This window comes from Ranitomeya variabilis, chromosome 5 (assembly GCF_051348905.1).
Source record: "Ranitomeya variabilis isolate aRanVar5 chromosome 5, aRanVar5.hap1, whole genome shotgun sequence".
In the NCBI taxonomy this organism is placed as follows: domain Eukaryota; kingdom Metazoa; phylum Chordata; class Amphibia; order Anura; family Dendrobatidae; genus Ranitomeya; species Ranitomeya variabilis.
In genome coordinates, this window is record NC_135236.1 from 681,182,402 (window position 1) to 681,203,708 (window position 21,307).

The 21,307-nt window shown below is 45.7% G+C and overlaps 2 protein-coding genes across 3 annotated transcripts in view; one reads left to right on the forward strand and one right to left on the reverse strand.

Annotated features, from left to right (window-relative positions):
• The window catches only part of MICAL3 (microtubule associated monooxygenase, calponin and LIM domain containing 3), a 71,641-nt gene extending 62,351 nt beyond the window's left edge, over positions 1-9,290 (reverse strand). The window contains exon 1 of one of the 2 annotated variants that reach the window (XM_077267095.1): positions 9,023-9,290. The gene's annotated coding sequence lies outside the window, so the exon portion shown is untranslated. Of the gene's footprint in view, positions 1-8,798; positions 8,818-9,022 lie in introns of those variants that run through there. The other variant, XM_077267094.1, reaches the window with a different exon arrangement.
• The window catches only part of LOC143777097 (parvalbumin-7-like), a 99,200-nt gene continuing 83,708 nt past the window's right edge, over positions 5,816-21,307 (forward strand). The window contains exon 1 of the mRNA XM_077267114.1: positions 5,816-6,046. The gene's annotated coding sequence lies outside the window, so the exon portion shown is untranslated. The remainder of the gene's footprint in view (positions 6,047-21,307) is intronic.

The following is a 21,307-nucleotide window of genomic DNA, read 5'->3' on the forward strand; positions in this document are numbered from 1 at the left end:
TATATAATTATATACAGGAGATGCCCAGGTTATACCAGCTGTACATATATAATTATATACAGGAGATGCCCAGGTTATACCGGCTGTACATATATAATTATATACAGGAGATGCCCAGGTTATACCGGCTGTACATATATAATTATATACAGGAGATGCCCAGGTTATACCGGCTGTACATATATAATTATATACAGGAGATGCCCAGGTTATACCGGCTGTACATATATAATTATATACAGGAGATGCCCAGGTTATACCGGCTGTACATATATAATTATATACAGGAGATGCCCAGGTTATACCAGCTGTACATATATAATTATATACAGGAGATGCCCAGGTTATACCGGCTGTACATATATAATTATATACAGGAGATGCCCAGGTTATACCGGCTGTACATATATAATTATATACAGGAGAGGCCCAGGTTATACCGGCTGTACATATATAATTATATACAGGAGATGCCCAGGTTATACCGGCTATACATATATAATTATATACAGGAGAGGCCCAGGTTATACAGGCTGTATATATATAATTATATACAGGAGATGCCCAGGTTATACCGGCTGTACATATATAATTATATACAGGAGATGCCCAGGTTATACCGGCTGTACATATATAATTATATACAGGAGATGCCCAGGTTATACCGGCTGTACATATATAATTATATACAGGAGATGCCCAGGTTATACCAGCTGTACATATATAATTATATACAGGAGATGCCCAGGTTATACCGGCTGTACATATATAATTATATACAGGAGATGCCCAGGTTATACCGGCTGTACATATATAATTATATACAGGAGATGCCCAGGTTATACCGGCTGTACATATATAATTATATACAGGAGATGCCCAGGTTATACCGGCTGTACATATATAATTATATACAGGAGATGCCCAGGTTATACCAGCTGTACATATATAATTATATACAGGAGATGCCCAGGTTATACCGGCTGTACATATATAATTATATACAGGAGATGCCCAGGTTATACCGGCTATACATATATAATTATATACAGGAGATGCCCAGGTTATACCGGCTGTACATATATAATTATATACAGGAGAGGCCCAGGTTATACCGGCTGTACATATATAATTATATACAGGAGATGCCCAGGTTATACCGGCTATACATATATAATTATATACAGGAGAGGCCCAGGTTATACAGGCTGTGTATATATAATTATATACAGGAGATGCCCAGGTTATACCGGCTGTACATATATAATTATATACAGGAGATGCCCAGGTTATACCGGCTGTACATATATAATTATATACAGGAGATGCCCAGGTTATACCGGCTGTACATATATAATTATATACAGGAGATGCCCAGGTTATACCGGCTGTACATATATAATTATATACAGGAGATGCCCAGGTTATACCAGCTGTACATATATAATTATATACAGGAGATGCCCAGGTTATACCGGCTGTACATATATAATTATATACAGGAGATGCCCAGGTTATACCGGCTATACATATATAATTATATACAGGAGATGCCCAGGTTATACCGGCTGTACATATATAATTATATACAGGAGAGGCCCAGGTTATACCGGCTGTACATATATAATTATATACAGGAGATGCCCAGGTTATACCGGCTATACATATATAATTATATACAGGAGAGGCCCAGGTTATACAGGCTGTGTATATATAATTATATACAGGAGATGCCCAGGTTATACCGGCTGTACATATATAATTATATACAGGAGATGCCCAGGTTATACCGGCTGTACATATATAATTATATACAGGAGATGTCCAGGTTATGCCGGCTGTACATATATAATTATATACAGGAGATGCCCAGGTTATACCGGCTGTACATATATAATTATATACAGGAGATGCCCAGGTTATACCAGCTGTACATATATAATTATATACAGGAGATGCCCAGGTTATACCGGCTGTACATATATAATTATATACAGGAGATGCCCAGGTTATACCAGCTGTACATGTATAATTATATACAGGAGATGCCCAGGTTATACCAGCTGTACATATAATATTATATACAGGAGATGCCCAGGTTATACCGGCTGTACATGTATAATTATATAAAGGAGAGGCCCAGGTTATACCAGCTGTACAGATATAGTTATATACAGGAGATGCCCAGGTTATACCAGCTGTACATATATAATTATATACAGGAGATGCCCAGCTTATACCAGCTGTACATATATAATTATATACAGGAGATGCCCAGGTTATACCGGCTGTACATGTATAATTATATACAGGAGAGGCCCAGGTTATACCAGCTGTACATATAATATTATATACAGGAGATGCCCAGGCTATACCAGCTGTACATATATAATTATATACAGGAGATACCCAGGTTATACCAGCTGTACATATATAATTATATACAGGAGATACCCAGGTTATACTAGCTGTACATGTATAATTATATACAGGAGATGCCCAGGTTATACCAGCTGTACATATATAATTATATACAGGAGATGCCCAGGTTATACCAGCTGTACATATATAATTATATACAGGAGATGCCCACGTTATACCAGCTGTACATATATAATTATATACAGGAGATGCCCAGGTTATACCAGCTGTACATATATAATTATATACAGGAGATGCCCAGGTTATACCAGCTGTACATATATAATTATATACAGGAGATGCCCAGGTTATACCAGCTGTACATGTATAATTATATACAGGAGATGCCCAGGTTATACCAGCTGTACATGTATAATTATATACAGGAGATGCCCAGGTTATACTAGCTGTACATATATAATTATATACAGGAGATGCCCAGGTTATACCAGCTGTACATATATAATTATATACAGGAGATGCCCAGGTTATACTAGCTGTACATATATAATTATATACAGGAGATGCCCAGGTTATACCAGCTGTACATATATAATTATATACAGGAGATGCCCAGGTTATACCAGCATGTTTCCTATCAGTATGTGCTGATGCTTATGTTATAGCAGGGGTCCATGACATGATATTTGGCCCGGTGACCTGTTTTGGGCATGTGCCCACATTTGCCCCCTGTTCCCTGCGGTGACTTTCCTCTGCCCCCTGCCCGCGGCCCTCTAGGAACGGATCGGGTGATCTTGTCCGTCTGTTGGCCAAGGGCAATCACCGGCTCTTAGACCTAATGGGATTACGGACACAGTGAGGCCATCTGACGCCGGCACCAAGACTGCAAATCCCCTCCGAGATCAGGACAAGAAGCTTTGCCTGAGGCCCAGCGTGGCGCTGCGGGCACCGTCCTCTCTCTCTCGGCCTGGGCCACATTCCCATAAAGTGTCCAGAGAGCGGAGTGCCTGTAGGTTATCTGGGTGCTATCTGCAGTGTGCATAATGGGCCACAAGGGGCGCTGTTCCAATATTAGTCAACCTGACCCTCTGCCCTGGTAAGTGGCAGAGCTATAGGGGAGGCATGAACTGCAATCTCACCCACTGCCTCAGGGGAGGTGGCGAGGCCAGGACTGGGCATCAAGGGGTTTGGTCCCGTGCCCCAGATTACCTGGTGCCCGCCACATTCAGCTGAATACTATGGCAGAGCGGTGCCCGCTGTCCCCTTTACGATGATTATAGGGTATGGGGGGCTAAAGCAGCAGATGTGCTGATGCTGGCAGCTGTGCCAAGCTGGTGCACAGGAGAGGAGCCGGATGTGGGCATCAGGAAGGGAAATGTCATGTTTCATTGTTGATTAAGCACAGAGATGGACACTAATGTCAAGGGGGAAAAAGGGGGCACAAAGTGAGATTTGTTATTGTGTGGGAGCAATATTACCATACGGCAGAAAGGGTGATTAATACTGTGGGACACAAAAGGTATTATTACTATGGGGCACACAGTTGTATTATTACTATGGGGCACACAATTGTATTATTACTATGGGACACAAAAGGTATTATTACTATGGGGCACACAGCTGTATTATTTCTATGGGGGCACACAGTTGTATTATTACTGTGGGACACAATAAGTATTATTATTATGGGCACAAAGCGGTATTATTACTATGGGGCACAAAGGGCTATTATTACTACGGGGCACACATTTGTATTACTACGGGGGCACAAAGGGGTATTATTACTATGGGGCACACAGTTGTATTATTACTATGGGGCACACAGTTGTATTATTACTATGGGGCACACAGTTGTATTATTACTATGGGGCACACAGTTGTATTATTACTATGAGGCACACAGTTGTATTATTACTATGAGGCACACAGTTGTATTATTACTATGGGGCACACAGTTGTATTATTACTAAGGGGCGCACAGTTGTATTATTACTATGGGGCACACAGTAGTATTATTACTATGGGGCACACAGTTGTATTACTACTATGGGGCACACAGTTGTATTACTACTATGGGGCACACAGTTGTATTATTACTATGGGGTACACAGTTGTATTATTACTATGGGGCACACAGTTGTATTATTACTATGAGGCACACAGTTGTATTACTACTATGGGGCACACAGTTGTATTATTACTATGGGGCGCACAGTTGTATTATTACTATGGGGCACACAGTAGTATTATTACTATGGGGCACACAGTTGTATTATTACTATGGGGCACACAGTTGTATTATTACTATGGGGCACACAGTTGTATTATTACTATGGGGCACACAGTTGTATTATTTCTATGGGGCACACAGTTGTATTATTACTATGGGGCACACAGTTGTATTATTACTATGGGGCACACAGTTGTCTTATTATTATGGGGCGCACAGTTGTATTATTACTATGGGGCGCACAGTTGTATTATTACTAAGGGGCACACAGTTGTATTACTACTATGGGGCACACAGTTGTATTACTACTATGGGGCGCACAGTTGTATTACTACTATGGGGCACACAGTTGTATTATTACTATGGGGCACACAGTTGTATTATTACTATGGGGCACACAGTTGTATTATTACTATGGGCACACAGTTGTATTATTACTATGGGGCACACAGTTGTATTATTACTATGGGGCACACAGTTGTATTATTACTATGGGGCGCACAGTTGTATTATTACTATGGGGCACACAGTTGTATTATTACTATGGGGCACACAGTTGTATTATTACTATGGGCACACAGTTGTATTATTACTATGGGGCACACAGTTGTATTACTACTATGGGGCACAGTTGTATTACTACTAATTAATGTGGGTCACAAAGCGGGATAAATAATTTTTGGAGCACAAAGTTAATGTAAGGCATAAATGGGTTAATATTACTAAGAAGGTGGAAACTATGTCTGGTCTCTATGAAGGGCACAAATCAGACATTAGGCTTTATGGAGATGGGAATTATTCCTAGGAGGCAAAAAAAAGGCAATTTTCACTGTATCACTGAACTATTTAAAATATAATGTTATAACATTAAATAGGGTGCGGTGTCACTTTAAGTTTTAAAGGGAAACTTCACTTTTTTAAAAACTGGTTGCATGTGAAATAAATGTCAGAAAAGGAGATGAGTGTGGGGGTCTGTGAGCGTGTCCAGGGGTCTGTCATGTCATCCTGTAGAATAGTCGTCATACCCCTAGGGTATATAATGGGCACAGTCCTCTGGGCTCCTGCCATGATCCCACCAGTGTAGGATGTGATTATTGGGGCAGACACTCGGCCCATTGTCTCGTCCCAGCTATTTATCATGAAACAAAAAGATCTTGTGTTTTATTCCTTGTGACTAATGAGAAGCGATCGGCGGTTATGTCACATTGGTCGGAGGGAACGAAAACACTGGAATTTGGTTTACATTTCATGGGTCAATAAGGATTCATACAGAAAACATGGTGCCAAACTAAACAGCGGAGGGGCGACCCAGTCACCCAGCTTTACTGCAGTCCTGAGTGACAACTAGAAACACTTGTGATCATTCCTAACACAACAGTCCTGGAGGATTCTACAAACAATATGACACAATAAAAAACAATGTTTTCTGAACAGGTGCTGTCCCTTTAAATATCTTAAAATGTGTTCAGCTATTAATTTGCATAAATTTACATGAGAAGCATCATAGGATTGTACAGTATGAGCCTCCGGGGAATTGTGTAACATCACATCAATACAGGAGGAGAGGAGGGGAAATGTCATAGATAGGGGCAGTATTATAGTAGTTATATTCTTGTACATAGGGGCAGTATTATAGTAGTTGTATTCCTGTACATAGGGGCAGTATTATAGTAGTTATATTCTGGTACATAGGGGCAGTATTATAGTAGTTATATTCTTGTACATAGGAGCAGTATTATAGTAGTTATATTCTTGTACATAGGAGCAGTATTATAGTAGTTATATTCTTGTACATAGGGGCAGTATTATAGTAGTTATATTCTTGTACATAGGGGCAGTATTATAGTAGTTATATTCTTGTACATAGGGGCAGTATTATAGTAGTTATATTCTTGTATATAAGAGCAGTATTGTAGTAGTTATATTCTTGTATATAGGGGCAGTATTATAGTAGTTATATTCTTGTACATAGGGGCAGTATTATAGTAGTTATATTCTTGTACATAGGAGCAGTATTATAGTAGTTATATTCTTGTACATAGGGGCAGTATTATAGTAGATATATTCTTGTACATAGGGGCAGTATTATAGTAGATATATTCTTGTACATAGGAGCAGTATTATAGTAGTTATATTCTTGTACATAGGAGCAGTATTGTAGTAGTTATATTCTTGTACATAGGGACAGTATTATAGTAGTTATATTCTTGTACATAGGAGCAGTATTATAGTAGTTATATTCTTGTACATAGGGAGCAGTATTATAGTAGTTATATTCTTGTGCATAGGAGCAGTATTATAGTAGTTATATTCTTGTACATAGGAGCAGTATTATAGTAGTTATATTCTTGTACATAGGGAGCAGTATTATAGTAGTTATATTCTTGTACATAGGAGCAGTATTATAGTAGTTATATTCTTGTACATGGGGGCAGTATTATAGTAGCTATATTCTTGTACATGGGAGCAGTATTATAGTAGATATATTCTTGTACATAGGGAGCAGTATTATAGTAGTTATATTCTTGTACATAGGAGCAGTATTATAGTAGTTATATTCTTGTACATAGGGGCAGTATTATAGTAGTTATATTCCTGTACACAGGAGCAGTATTATAGTAGTTATATTCTTGTATATAGGAGCAGTATTATAGTAGTTTTATTCTTGTACATAGGAGCAGTATTATAGTAGTTATATTCTTGTATATAGGGAGCAGTATTATAGTAGTTATATTCTTGTACATAGGAGCAGTATTATAGTAGTTATATTCTTGTACATAGGGGCAGTATTGTAGTAGTTAGATTCTTGTACATAGGAGCAGTATTATAGTAGTTATATTCTTGTACATAGGGGGCAGTATTATAGTAGCTATATTCTTGTACATGGGAGCAGTATTGTAGTAGTTATATTCTTGTACATAGGAGCAGTATTATAGTAGTTATATTCTTGTACATAGGGGGCAGTATTATAGTAGTTATATTCTTGTGCATAGGAGCAGTATTATAGTAGTTATATTCTTGTACATAGGAGCAGTATTATAGTAGTTATATTCTTGTACATAGGAGCAGTATTATAGTAGTTATATTCTTGTACATAGGGACAGTATTATAGTAGTTATATTCTTGTACATAGGGGCAGTATTATAGTAGTTATATTCTTGTACATAGGGACAGTATTATAGTAGTTATATTCTTGTACATAGGGGCAGTAATATAGTAGTTATATTCTTGTACATAGGGGGCAGTATTATGGTAGTTATATTCTTGTACATAGGGGCAGTATTATAGTAGTTATATTCTTGTACATAGGAGCAGTATTATAGTAGTTATATTCTTGTACATAGGGGTCAGTATTATAGTAGTTATATTCTTGTACATAGAAGCAGTATTATAGTAGTTATATTCTTGTACATAGGGGCAGTATTATAGTAGTTATATTCTTGTACATCAGAGCAGTATTATAGTAGTTATATTCTTGTACATAGGGGGCAGTATTATAGTAGTTATATCCTTGTACATAGGAGCAGTATTATAGTAGTTATATTCTTGTACATAGGGGGCAGTATTATAGTAGTTATATTCTTGTACATAGGGGGCAGTATTATAGTAGTTATATTCTTGTACATAGGGGCTGTATTATAGTAGTTATATTCTTGTACATAGGGGGCAGTATTATAGTAGTTATATTCTTGTACATAGGGGGCAGTATTATAGTAGTTATATTCTTGTACATAGGGGCTGTATTATAGTAGTTATATTCTTGTACATAGGGGGCAGTATTATAGTAGTTATATTCTTGTACATAGGGGGCAGTATTATAGTAGTTATATTCTTGTACATAGGGGCTGTATTATAGTAGTTATATTCTTGTACATAGGGGCAGTATTATAGTAGTTATATTCTTGTACATAGGGGGCAGTATTATAGTAGTTATATTCTTGTACATAGGAGCAGTATTATAGTAGTTATAGTCTTGTACATAGGAGCAGTATTATAGTAGTTATATTCTTGTACATAGGAGCAGTATTATAGTGGTTACATTCTTGTACATAGGGGCAGTATTATGGTAGGTATATTCTTGTATATAGGGGCGGTATTTTCTGTCTGTGGTACATGATGGGAGTGTTGCTGTTTCCTCTCATGGAGCTGATGATGGCTGCTCCGTCTGTGATCTCCGGGCTCTCACCTGCCATATGTCGGTGTAGTGCCGTCACCCCGTTACGGAGGACCCCCGGCTGCCACGTCCGTATTCTACCTGTGCTCATGTTTTGGCTGTGAACATTCCCCCTTTTCTATCAGATACGTCGCCTCCTTCTCCGGCTCCTGAGTGATGATCTTGCTTCTCGTCATGGTTACCATGGTGATGGTGATGAAGCCCCCTGTTTATGGCACCCCTGGGATTCCCCTTACCTCATACATGTGGGCGGCCTCTCGGGTGTCGGCGGCTCCGTATATCGTGATGTTACCGCAGGTCCGTCTCACTGTTACAGAATGCTGTAGATAGGCCCCTGATGCCGGTGGCCGCAGCTTATAGGCGAATTTTGGGGTGACAGATTCCCTTTAATGTGGTTGAAACAAGAGAAAACTCCATGCAGGGAGCGGGGAGGAGCCGGACGGTGCCGGCCCAGGTCTTCCCACCGGATCCTGAGTGTGGAGCAGGCGGCAGAACGCTGCGGTCACCGACTCTCCACCCCCCGCAGATTACCGGCAGTACAGAGTATCGGCCGCCACTTCCGCTCTCACTTCCCGTTTCTCAGCCGCAGTCACCGGTCTGGACACTTAACCCTCCAGTCGCTGCAGACATCCAAAACCGTCTGTGGCCTTACTAACAGGTCTAGTACTTCTCAGAGCTGAGGGTTTGTTACAGTGTAAATGTCAGCTGCTCTCATCTCCGTGCTGTGCTGGTGGTTTGTTGCAATGTGTCAGACTGGGATACATTTGTAACTAGTTGTTATCAGGTCAGGATGGGATCTGTGGGTGTCAGAGGTTTCCATTCACTGGCAGCAAGCAGAGATCCTGAGCCGCAAACTACAGAAGAGAGCACAGAAGGAGAGAGCACAGGAGCAGAGACAGAAAGCACAGGAGAAGAGAGCACAGGAGCAGGGAGCACAGGAGGAGAGAGCACAGGAGGAGAGAGCACAGGAGCAGGGAGCACAGGAGAAGAGAGCATAGGAGGAGAGAGCACAGGAGGAGAGAGCACAGGAGGAGAGGACACAGGAGCAGGGAGCACAGGAGGAGAGAGCACAGAAGGAGAGAGTACAGGAGGAGAGACAGAAAGCACAGGAGCAGAGAACACAGGAGAAGGGAGCACAAGAGGAGAGAGCACAGGAGCAGAGACAGAAAGCACAGGAGCAGATAGCACAGGAGCAGAGAACACAGGAGAAGGGAGCACAGGAGTAGAGCGCACAGGAGTCGGGAGCACAGGAGGAGAGAGCACAGGAGCAGAGACAGAAAGCACAGGAGCAGATAGTACAGGAGCACAGGAGGAGAGAGCACAGGAGAAGGGAGCACAGGAGCAGAGACCGAGAACAGAGGAGGAGAGTATACAGGAGCAGAGAGCACAGGAGCAGAGACAGAAAGCACAGGAGCAGATAGTACAGGAGCACAGGAGGAGAGAGCACAGGAGAAGGGAGCACAGGAGGAGAGAGCACAGGAGCAGAGACCGAGAACAGAGGAGGAGAGTATACAGGAGCAGAGAGCACAGGAGCAGAGAACACAGGAGGAGAGAGCTCAGGAGGAGAGAGCACAGGAGCAGAGACAGAGAACAGAGGAGGAGAACACACAGGAGCAGAGAGCACAGGGGCAGAGACAGAAAGCATAGGAGAAGAGAGCACAGGAGCAGAGAACACAGGAGAAGGGAGCACAGGAGTAGAGAGCACAGGAGTAGGGAGCACATGAGGAGAGAGCACAGGAGCAGAGACAGAAAGCACAGGAGCAGATAGCACAGGAGCAGAGAACACAGGAGGAGAGAGCACAGGAGAAGGGAGCACAGGAGGAGGGAGCACAGGAGGAGGGAGCACAGGAGGAGGGAGCACAGTAGGAGAGAGCACAGGAGCAGAGACAGAGAACAGAGGAGGAAAGCATACAGGAGCAGAGAGCACAGGAGCAGAGAACACAGGAGGAGAGCGCACAGGAGAAGGGAGAACAGGAGCAGAGACAGAGGAGGAGAGCAAACAAGAGCAGGGAGCACAGGAGCAGAGAACACAGGAGAAGGGAGCACAGGAGGAGAGAACACAGGAGGAGGGAGCACAGGAGCAGAGAGCATGGGAACACAGGAGGAAAGAGCACAGGAGCAGAGAACACAGGAGAAGGGAGCAGAGAGCATAGAAGCAGAGAGCACAGGAGGAGATAGCACAGGAGGAAAGAGCACAGGAGGAGAGAACACAGGAGGAGAGAGCACAGGAGAAGGGAGCACAGGAGGAGAGAGCACACTAGCAGAGACAGAGAACAGAAGAGGAGAGCAAAAGAGCAGGGAGCACAGGAGCAGAGACTGAGTGCAGGAGCAGAGAGCACAGGAGCAGAGACAGAAAGCACAGGAGGAGAGAGAACAGGAACAGATAGCACAGGAGTAGAGACAGAAAACATAGGAGAGCAAAGGAGCAGTGAGCATAGAGGCAGAGATAGAGAACCCAGGAGGAGAGAGCACAGGAGCAGAAACAGAGAACACAGGAGGACAGCACAGGAGCAGAGACAGAGAACAGAGGAGGAAAGCATACAGGAGCAGAGAGCACAGGAGCAGAGAACACAGGAGGAGAGCGCACAGGAGAAGGGAGAACAGGAGCAGAGACAGAGGACAGAGGAGGAGAGCAAACAAGAGCAGGGAGCACAGGAGCAGAGAACACAGGAGAAGGGAGCACAGGAGGAGAGAACACAGGAGGAGGGAGCACAGGAGCAGAGAGCATGGGAACACAGGAGGAAAGAGCACAGGAGCAGAGAACACAGGAGAAGGGAGCAGAGAGCATAGAAGCAGATAGCACAGGAGGAGATAGCACAGGAGGAAAGAGCACAGGAGCAGGGAGCACAGGAGGAGAGAACACAGGAGGAGAGAGCACAGGAGAAGGGAGCACAGGAGGAGAGAGCACACTAGCAGAGACAGAGAACAGAAGAGGAGAGCAAAAGAGCAGGGAGCACAGGAGCAGAGACTGAGTGCAGGAGCAGAGAGCACAGGAGCAGAGACAGAAAGCACAGGAGGAGAGAGAACAGGAACAGACAGCACAGGAGTAGAGACAGAAAACATAGGAGGAGAGCAAAGGAGCAGTGAGCATAGAGGCAGAGATAGAGAACCCAGGAGGAGAGAGCACAGGAGCAGAAACAGAGAACACAGGAGGACAGCACAGGAGCAGAGACAGAGAACAGAGGAGGAGAGCAAAGGAGCAGGGAGCACAGGAGGAGAGAGCACAGGAGCAGACAGCACAGGAGCAAAGACAGAGAACACAGGAGACCAGCGCACAGGGGCAGATAGCACAGGAGCAGGAAGCACAGAAGGAGAGAGCACGAGAGCAGAGACAGAGAGGACAGGAGTCAACAGCACAGGACCAGAGACAGAAAGCAGAGAGCACAGGAGCAGAGACAAAGAGCACAGGAGCAGAGACAGAAAGCACAGGAGCAGAGAGCACAGGAGCAGGGAGCACAGGAGTAGGGAGCACAGGAGCAGAGAGCACAATAGCAGAGAGAGCACATTAGCAAAGAGCACAGGAGCAGAGAACACAGAAAGAGAGAGCACAGGAGCAGAGCACACAGGGTCAGAGAACACAGGAGGAGAGGGCACTGAAGGAGAGAGCAAAGATGCAGAGACCGAGGAGCAGAGAGCACTGGAGCAGGGAGCACAGGAGCAGAAACCGAGGAGCAGAGAGCACAGAAGGAGATAGAGAGGAGCAGACAGAAAAGTGTCTATGACAGAAGCTGCTCGTGTGAGGTGGCGACACTCGGCTGCGTATTTTATCCCCTCCTGTGTGGTACGCTCAGCCATGTATCTCAGCCCCTCCTGTGTATCTCAGCCCCTCCTGTGCGGTACGCTTGGCCATGTATCTCAGCCCCTCCTGTGTGGTATGCTCGGCTATGTATCTCAGCTCCTCCTGTGTATCTCAAGCCCTCCTGTGTATCTCAGCCCATCCTGTGTGATACGCTCGGCCGTGAATCTCAACCCATCCTTTGTGGTTCGCTCGACCGTGTATCTCAGCCCTCCTGTGCGGTACACTCGGCTGTGAATCTCAACCCCTCCTTTGTGGTACGCTCTGCCGTGTTTCTCAGCCCCTCCTGTGTGGTACGCTTGGCCGTGTATCTCAGCCCCTCCTGTGTATCTCAGCCCCTCCTATGCGGTACTCTCGATGGTCGGTCTCTTATTAACCCCGTGATTGCCGCAGTTTTCGCTGTTCCATGCCCCGCTGTAATGACCGGTAATGACCACCAGCTGAGGGGGCGCCACCTGGGACGAACTCAGTAATCAGAATGGTCTGTGATCCGTATATTGGAGATAATTACGGTTTATTTCAGGAATTTGGCATAAACAGCAATTACTGGAGGACGGAGCCGGACGTCACCTTGAGACGACCTTCAGCAGAACTGAGGCAGCTTGCAGCACTGAAATTTCCTATCTGTTTTCTCCAGGTTGAGTTTTCACAATCAGAGCAGATTTCTGTACAGAACGTGAAAGGGTTAATTGGTTGTCGCCGCTGGTCAGATTGTCACAACACATGGTGCTAATTAACACGCTTTTGAAATCACAGCCGAGCCGACCAATCAGAAGCCTCCGTGGTGATGTCATCCTCTGTGCATGGGGAATCCCTGAGGGAGATGATGAAATCCACAGCCCTATATGTCCAGAAAAAAAGAAAAAGCGCCCAGACCCCGGGGAAACAGGTATACGGTATATACCGGCACTGGGAAAGTATGCTGCTCCATCTGCATCCCGATGTGCTGATCCTCCGTCACCTCCTGTATCCTATCCAGAGCTGCACTCACTATTCTGCTGGTGCAGTCACTGTGTACACACATTACATTACTGATCCTGAGTTACATCCTGTATTATACCCCAGAGCTGCACTCACTATTCTGCTGGTGCAGTCACTGTGTACATACATTACATTACTGATCCTGAGTTACATCCTGTATTATACTCCAGAGCTGCACTCACTATTCTGCTGGTGCAGTCACTGTGTACATACATTACATTACTGATCCTGAGTTACATCCTGTATTATACTCCAGAGCTGCACTCACTATTCTGCTGGTGCAGTCACTGTGTACATACATTACATTACTGATCCTGAGTTACATCCTGTATTATACCCCAGAGCTGCACTCACTATTCTGCTGGTGCAGTCACTGTGTGCATACATTACATTACTGATCCTGAGTTACATCCTGTATTATACCCCAGAGCTGCACTCACTATTCTGCTGGTGCAGTCACTGTGTACATACATTACATTACTGATCCTGAGTTACCTCCTGTATTATACTCCAGAGCTGCACTCACTATTCTGCTGGTGCAGTCACTGTGTACATACATTACATTACTGATCCTGAGTTACATCCTGTATTATACTCCAGAGCTGCACTCACTATTCTGCTGGTGCAGTCACTGTGTACATACATTACATTACTGATCCTGAGTTACATCCTGTATTATACTCCAGAGCTGCGCTCACTATTCTGCTGGTGCAGTCACTGTGTACATACATTACATTACTGATCCTGAGTTACACCCTGTATTATACCCCAGAGCTGCACTCACTATTCTGCTGGTGCAGTCACTGTGTACATACATTACATTACTGATCCTGAGTTACATCCTGTATTATACTGCAGAGCTGCACTCACTATTCTGCTGGTGCAGTCACTGTGTACATACATTACATTACTGATCCTGCAGACAGGATCTTATCATGTATCTCTGTATACAGGGAGCTCCCCCTAGTGGTGGCTGCAGACAGGATCTTATCATGTACCTCTGTATACAGGGAGCTCCCCCTAGTGGTGGCTACATACAGGATCTTATCATGTATCTCTGTATACTGGGAGCTCCCCCTAGTGGTGGCTGCAGGCAGGATCTTATCATGTGTCTCTGTATACAAGGAGCTCCCCCTAGTGGTGGCTGCAGACAGGATCTTATCATGTATCTCTGTATACTGGGAGCTCCCCCTAGTGGTGGCTGCAGACAGGATCTTATCATGTATCTCTGTATACAGGGAGCTCCCCCTAGTGGTGGCTGCAGACAGGATCTTATCATGTATCTCTGTATACAGGGAGCTCCCCCTAGTGGTGGCTGCAGACAGGATCTTATCATGTATCTCTGTATACAGGGAGCTCCCCCTAGTGGTGGCTGCAGGCAGGATCTTATCATGTGTCTCTGTATACAAGGAGCTCCCCCTAGTGGTGGCTGCAGACAGGATCTTATCATGTATCTCTGTATACAGGGAGCTCCCCCTAGTGGTGGCTGCAGACAGGATCTTATCATGTATCTCTGTATACTGGGAGCTCCACCTAGTGGTGGCTGCAGACAGGATCTTATCATGTATCTCTGTATACTGGGAGCTCCCCCTAGTGGTGGCTGCAGACAGGATCTTATCATGTATCTCTGTATACAGGGAGCTCCCCCTAGTGGTGGCTGCAGGCAGGATCTTATCATGTATCTCTGTATACAGGGAGCTCCCCCTAGTGGTGGCTGCAGACAGGATCTTATCATGTGTCTCTGTATACAAGGAGCTCCCCCTAGTGGTGGCTGCAGACAGGATCTTATCATGTATCTCTGTATACAGGGAGCTCCCCCTAGTGGTGGCCGCAGACAGGATCTTATCATGTATCTCTGTATACAGGGAGCTCCCCCTAGTGGTGACCGCAGACAGGATCTTATCATGTATCTCTGTATACAGGGAGCTCCCCCTAGTGGTGGCTGCAGACAGGATCTCATCATGTATCTCTGTATACAGGGAGCTCCCCCTAGTGGTGACTGCAGACAGGATCTTATCATGTATCCCTGTATACAGAGAGCTCCCCCTAGTGGTGACTGCAGACAGGATCTTATCATGTATCTCTGTATACAGGGAGCTCCCCCTAGTGGTGGTTGCAGACAGGACCTTATCATGTATTTTTGTATACAGGGAGCTCCCCCTAGCGGTGACTGCAGACAGAATCTTATGTTATATATCTCTGTATACAGGGAGCTCCCTCTAGTGGTGGCTGCAGACAGGATCTTATCATGTATCTCAGTATACAGGGAGCTCCCCCTTGTGGTGGCTGCAGACAGGATCTTATCATGTATCTTTGTATATAGGGAGCTCCCCCTAGTGGTGACTGCAGACAGGATCTTATCATGTATCTCTGTATACAGGGAGCGTCCCCTAGTGGTGACTGCAGACATGATCTTATCATGTATCTCAGTATACAGGGAGCTCCCCCTTGTGGTGGCTGCAGACAGGATCTTATCATGTATCTTTGTATATAGGGAGCTCCCCCTAGTGGTGACTGCAGACAGGATCTTATCATGTATCTCTGTATACAGGGAGCGTCCCCTAGTGGTGACTGCAGACAGGATCTTATCATGTATCTCTGTATACAGGGAGCTCCCCCTAGTGGTGGCTGCAGACAGGATCTTATCATGTATCTCTGTATACTGGGAGCTCCCCCTAGTGGTGACTGCAGACAGGATCTTATCATGTATCTCTGTATACAGGGAGCTCCCCCTAGTGGTGGCTGCAGACAGGATCTTATCATGTATCTCTGTATACAGGAAGCTCCCCCTAGTGGTGGCTGCAGACAGGATCTTATCATGTATCTCTGTATACAGGGAGCTCCCCCTAGTGGTGGCTGCTGGTAAATGTAATGTGAGGATTTATTTGTGCAGGGAGGCTGAGGTCTCACAGTTTTATAGTCCTTATATATATGATCAGTCTTGTGAATGTTCCGCTTCTAGTTCTGTTTTCACACTGATAATTTCTATTCTTAGGCTGGGATAAGAGCTCTCTCCTGATATCGCAGCTCTTCAGATATGGTCTTAGAATAAATGAAATACTTGTCTTCCATATTGGGTTGATCTGCGTTGTCAGTACTTGTGGTTGTAATAGCAGCTTCTTATTTTGATAGCGGTGCTGCTGTATCTGAGCGTCCGCTGCACTGGCACTGGAGAAAAGACGAATAGTGATCGCCATCTACTGGGCAAAATGGGGATCACATGAGCCAGTTCAGTGGCGGACATTGCGCCAGTGCAGCTGCATCGGGGCCCATAGATGGAGGGGGCCCGGCGACACAGCACCTATTTCAGCTTGATGTGCATCTGAGGACCCTCCAGCTCTCTGCACTGCAATGTACGCCGATGGCTAATGGGACATTATACTATGGAGGGGCTCAGGATGGGGGACATTATACAATGGAGGGGACAGAGTGGGCGCATTATACCATGGAGGGTCTCAGGATGGGGGACATTATATTATGGAGGGGCTCAGGATGGGGGTCATTATACAATGGAGGGTCCAGGATGGGGGATATTATATAATAGAGGGCTCCAGGATGGGGGACATTATATAATGGAGGGTCCAGGATGGGGGATATTATATAATAGAGGGGTCCAGGATGGGGGACATTATATAATGGAGGGTCCAGGATGGCGGACATTATACAATGGAGGGGTCCAGGATGGGGGACATTATACAATGGAGGGGTCCAGGATGGGGGACATTATACTATGGAGGGGCTCAGGATGGGGGACATTATATAATGGAGGGTCCAGGATGGGGGACATTATATAATGGAGGGTCCAGGATGGGGGACATTATACAATGGAGGGGTCCAGGATGGGGGACATTATACTATGGAGGGGCTCAGGATGGGGGACATTATATAATGGAGGGTCCAGGATGGGGGACATTATATAATGGAGGGTCCAGGATGGGGGACATTATATAAACGAGGGGTCCAGGATGGGGGACATTATATAATGGAGGGTCCCAGGTCCATTATATAATGGAGGGTCTAGGATGGGGGACATTATACAATGGAGGGTCCAGGATGGGGGACATTATACAATGGAGGGTCCTGGATGGGGGACATTATATAATGGAGGGTCCAGGATGGGGGACATTATACTATGGAGGGGCTCAGGATGGGGGACATTATAAAATGGAGGGTCCAGGATGGGGGACATTATATAATGGAGGGTCCAGGATGGGGGACATTATACAATGGAAGGGCCCAGGATGGGGGACATTATATAATGGAGGGTCCAGGATGGGGGACATTATATAAACGAGGGGTCCAGGATGGGGGACATTATATAATGGAGGGTCCCAGGTCCCAGGTCCATTATATAATGGAGGGTCTAGGATGGGGGACATTATACAATGGAGGGTCCAGGATGGGGGACATTATACAATGGAGGGTCCAGGATGGGGGACATTATACTATGGAGGGTCCAGGATGGGGGACATTATATAATGGAGGGTCCAGGATGGCGGACATTATACAATGGAGGGGTCCAGGATGGGGGACATTATACTATGGAGGGGCTCAGGATGGGGGACATTATATAATGGAGGGTCCAGGATGGGGGACATTATATAATGGAGGGTCCCAGGTCCCAGGTCCATTATATAATGGAGGGTCTAGGATGGGGGACATTATACAATGGAGGGTCCAGGATGGGGGACATTATACAATGGAGGGTCCAGGATGGGGGACATTATACAATGGAGGGTCCAGGATGGGGGACATTATATAATGGAGGGTCCAGGATGGGGGACATTATATAATGGAGGGTCCAGGATGGCGGACATTATACAATGGAGGGGTCCAGGATGGGGGACATTATACTATGGAGGGGCTCAGGATGGGGGACATTATATAATGGAGGGTCCAGGATGGGGGACATTATACAATGGAGGGGTCCAGGATGGGGGACATTATATAATGGAGGGTCCAGGATGGGGGACATTATACAATGGAAGGGCCCAGGATGGGGGACATTATATAATGGAGGGTCCAGGATGGGGGACATTATATAAACGAGGGGTCCAGGATGGGGGACATTATATAATGGAGGGTCCCAGGTCCCAGGTCCATTATATAATGGAGGGTCTAGGATGGGGGACATTATACAATGGAGGGTCCAGGATGGCGGACATTATACAATGGAGGGTCCTGGATGGGGGACATTATACAATGGAGGGTCCCAGGATGGCGGACATTATACAATGGAGGGGTCCAGGATGGCGGACATTATACAATGGAGGGGTCCAGGATGGGGGACATTATACAATGGAGGGGTCCAGGATGGGGGACATTATACAATGGAGGGGTCCAGGATGGGGGGCATTATACTATGGAGGGGCTCAGGATGGGGGACATTATATAATGGAGGGTCCAGGATGGGGGACATTATATAATGGAGGGTCCAGGATGGGGGACATTATACAATGGAAGGGCCCAGGATGGGGGACATTATATAATGGAGGGTCCAGGATGGGGGACATTATATAAACGAGGGGTCCAGGATGGGGGACATTATATAATGGAGGGTCCAGGATGGGGGACATTATATAATGGAGGGTCCTGGATGGGGGACATTATACAATGGAGGGTCCAGGATGGGGGACATTATACAATGGAGGGTCCAGGATGGGGGACATTATACAATGGAGGGTCCAGGATGGGGGACATTATACAATGGAGGGTCCCAGGATGTGGGACATTATACAATGGAGGGTTCCAGGATGGGGACATTATATAATGGAGGAGTGCCCAGGATGGGGGACATTATATAATGGAGGGTCCCAGGTCCCAGGTCCATTATATAATGGAGGGTCTAGGATGGGGGACATTATACAATGGAGGGTCCAGGATGGGGGACATTATACAATGGAGGGTCCAGGATGGGGGACATTATACAATGGAGGGTCCTGGATGGGGGACATTATACAATGGAGGGTCCCAGGATGTGGGACATTATACAATGGAGGGTTCCAGGATGGGGACATTATATAATGGAGGGGCCCAGGATGGGGGACATTATATAATGGAGGGTCCCAGGATGGGGGACATTACACTATGGAGGGGCCAAGGATTTAGGACATTATACTATGAAGGGTCCAGGATGGGGGATATTCTATAAACGAGGGTCCAGAATGGGGGACATTACAATATGAAGCGTCCCAGGATGGGGAAAATTATACTATGAAGGGGTCCAGGATGGGGGACATTATATAAACGAGGGTCCAGGATGGGGGACATTATACAATGGAGGGGTTCAGGATTGGGGACATTATAATATGGAGGGGCCCAGGGTGGGGACATTATACAATGGAGGGTCCCAGGATGGGGGACATTATACTATGAAGGGGTCCAGGATGGGGGACATTATATAAACGAGGGGTCCAGGATGGGGGACATTATACAATGGAGGGTCACAGGATGTGGGACATTATACAGTGGAGGGTCCCAGGATGGGGGACATTATACTATGAAGGGGTCCAGGATGGGGGATATTATATAAACGAGGGGTCCAGGATGGGGGACATTATATAATGGAGGGGCCCAGGATGTGCGACATTATACAGTGGAGGGTCCCAGGATGGGGGACATTATACTATGAAGGGGTCCAGGATGGGGGACATTATATAAACGAGGGTCCCAGGATGGGGGACATTATATAATGGAGGGGCCCAGGATGGGGGACATTGTACTATGAAGGGGCCCAGGATGAGGGTCATTATACAATGGAGACGCCCAGGACGGGGAAAATTATACTATGAAGGGGTCCAGGATGGGGGACATTATATAATGGAAGGGTCCAGGAGGGGGGACATTATATAAACGAGGGTCCAGGGTGGGGACATTATACAATGGAGGGTCCAGGATGGGGGACATTATACCATGGAGGGTCCCAGGATGGGGGACATTATATAATGGAGGGTCCAGGATGGGGGGCATTATATAATGGAAGGGTCCAGGATGGGGGACATTATATAATGGAGGGTTCAGGATGGGGGACATTATACAATGGAGGGGCACAGGATGGGGTACATTATACAATGGAGGGTCCAGGATGGGGGACATTATATAATGGAAGGGTCCAGGATGGGGGACATTATACAATGGAGGGGTTCAGGATAGGGGACATTATATAATGGAAGGGTCCAGGATGGGGGACATTATACAATGGAGGGTCCAGGATGGGGGACATTATATAATGGAGGGGTCCAGGATGGGGGACATTATATAATGGAGGGTCCCAGGATGTGGGACATTATACAATGGAGGGTCCCAGGATGTGGGACATTATATAATGGAGGGGTCAAGGATGGGGACATTATATAATGGAGGGGTCCAGGATGGGGGACATTACACTATGAAGGGTCCCAGGATGGGGGACATTATACTATGAAGGGTCCCAGGATGGGGGACATTATACTATGAAGGGTCCCAGGATGGGGGACATTATACTATGAAGGGGCCCAGGATGGGGGACGTTATACTATGAAGGGTCCTAGGATGAGGGTCATTATACTATGAAGGGTCTCAGGATGGGGGACTGTAATAATTATAGGGGATAACTCAGGAGACTCTTTGTGTGGAACAAGACAACTACAGGACACAGTTTTATAAGTGGTAAAGTCTATATTATCACACGGTGATTCAAACAGGTGCAGAGAGAAACTCAAGTCCACAACACTTGGTGTAAATATAAAAAGCAGCTTAGCAGTCT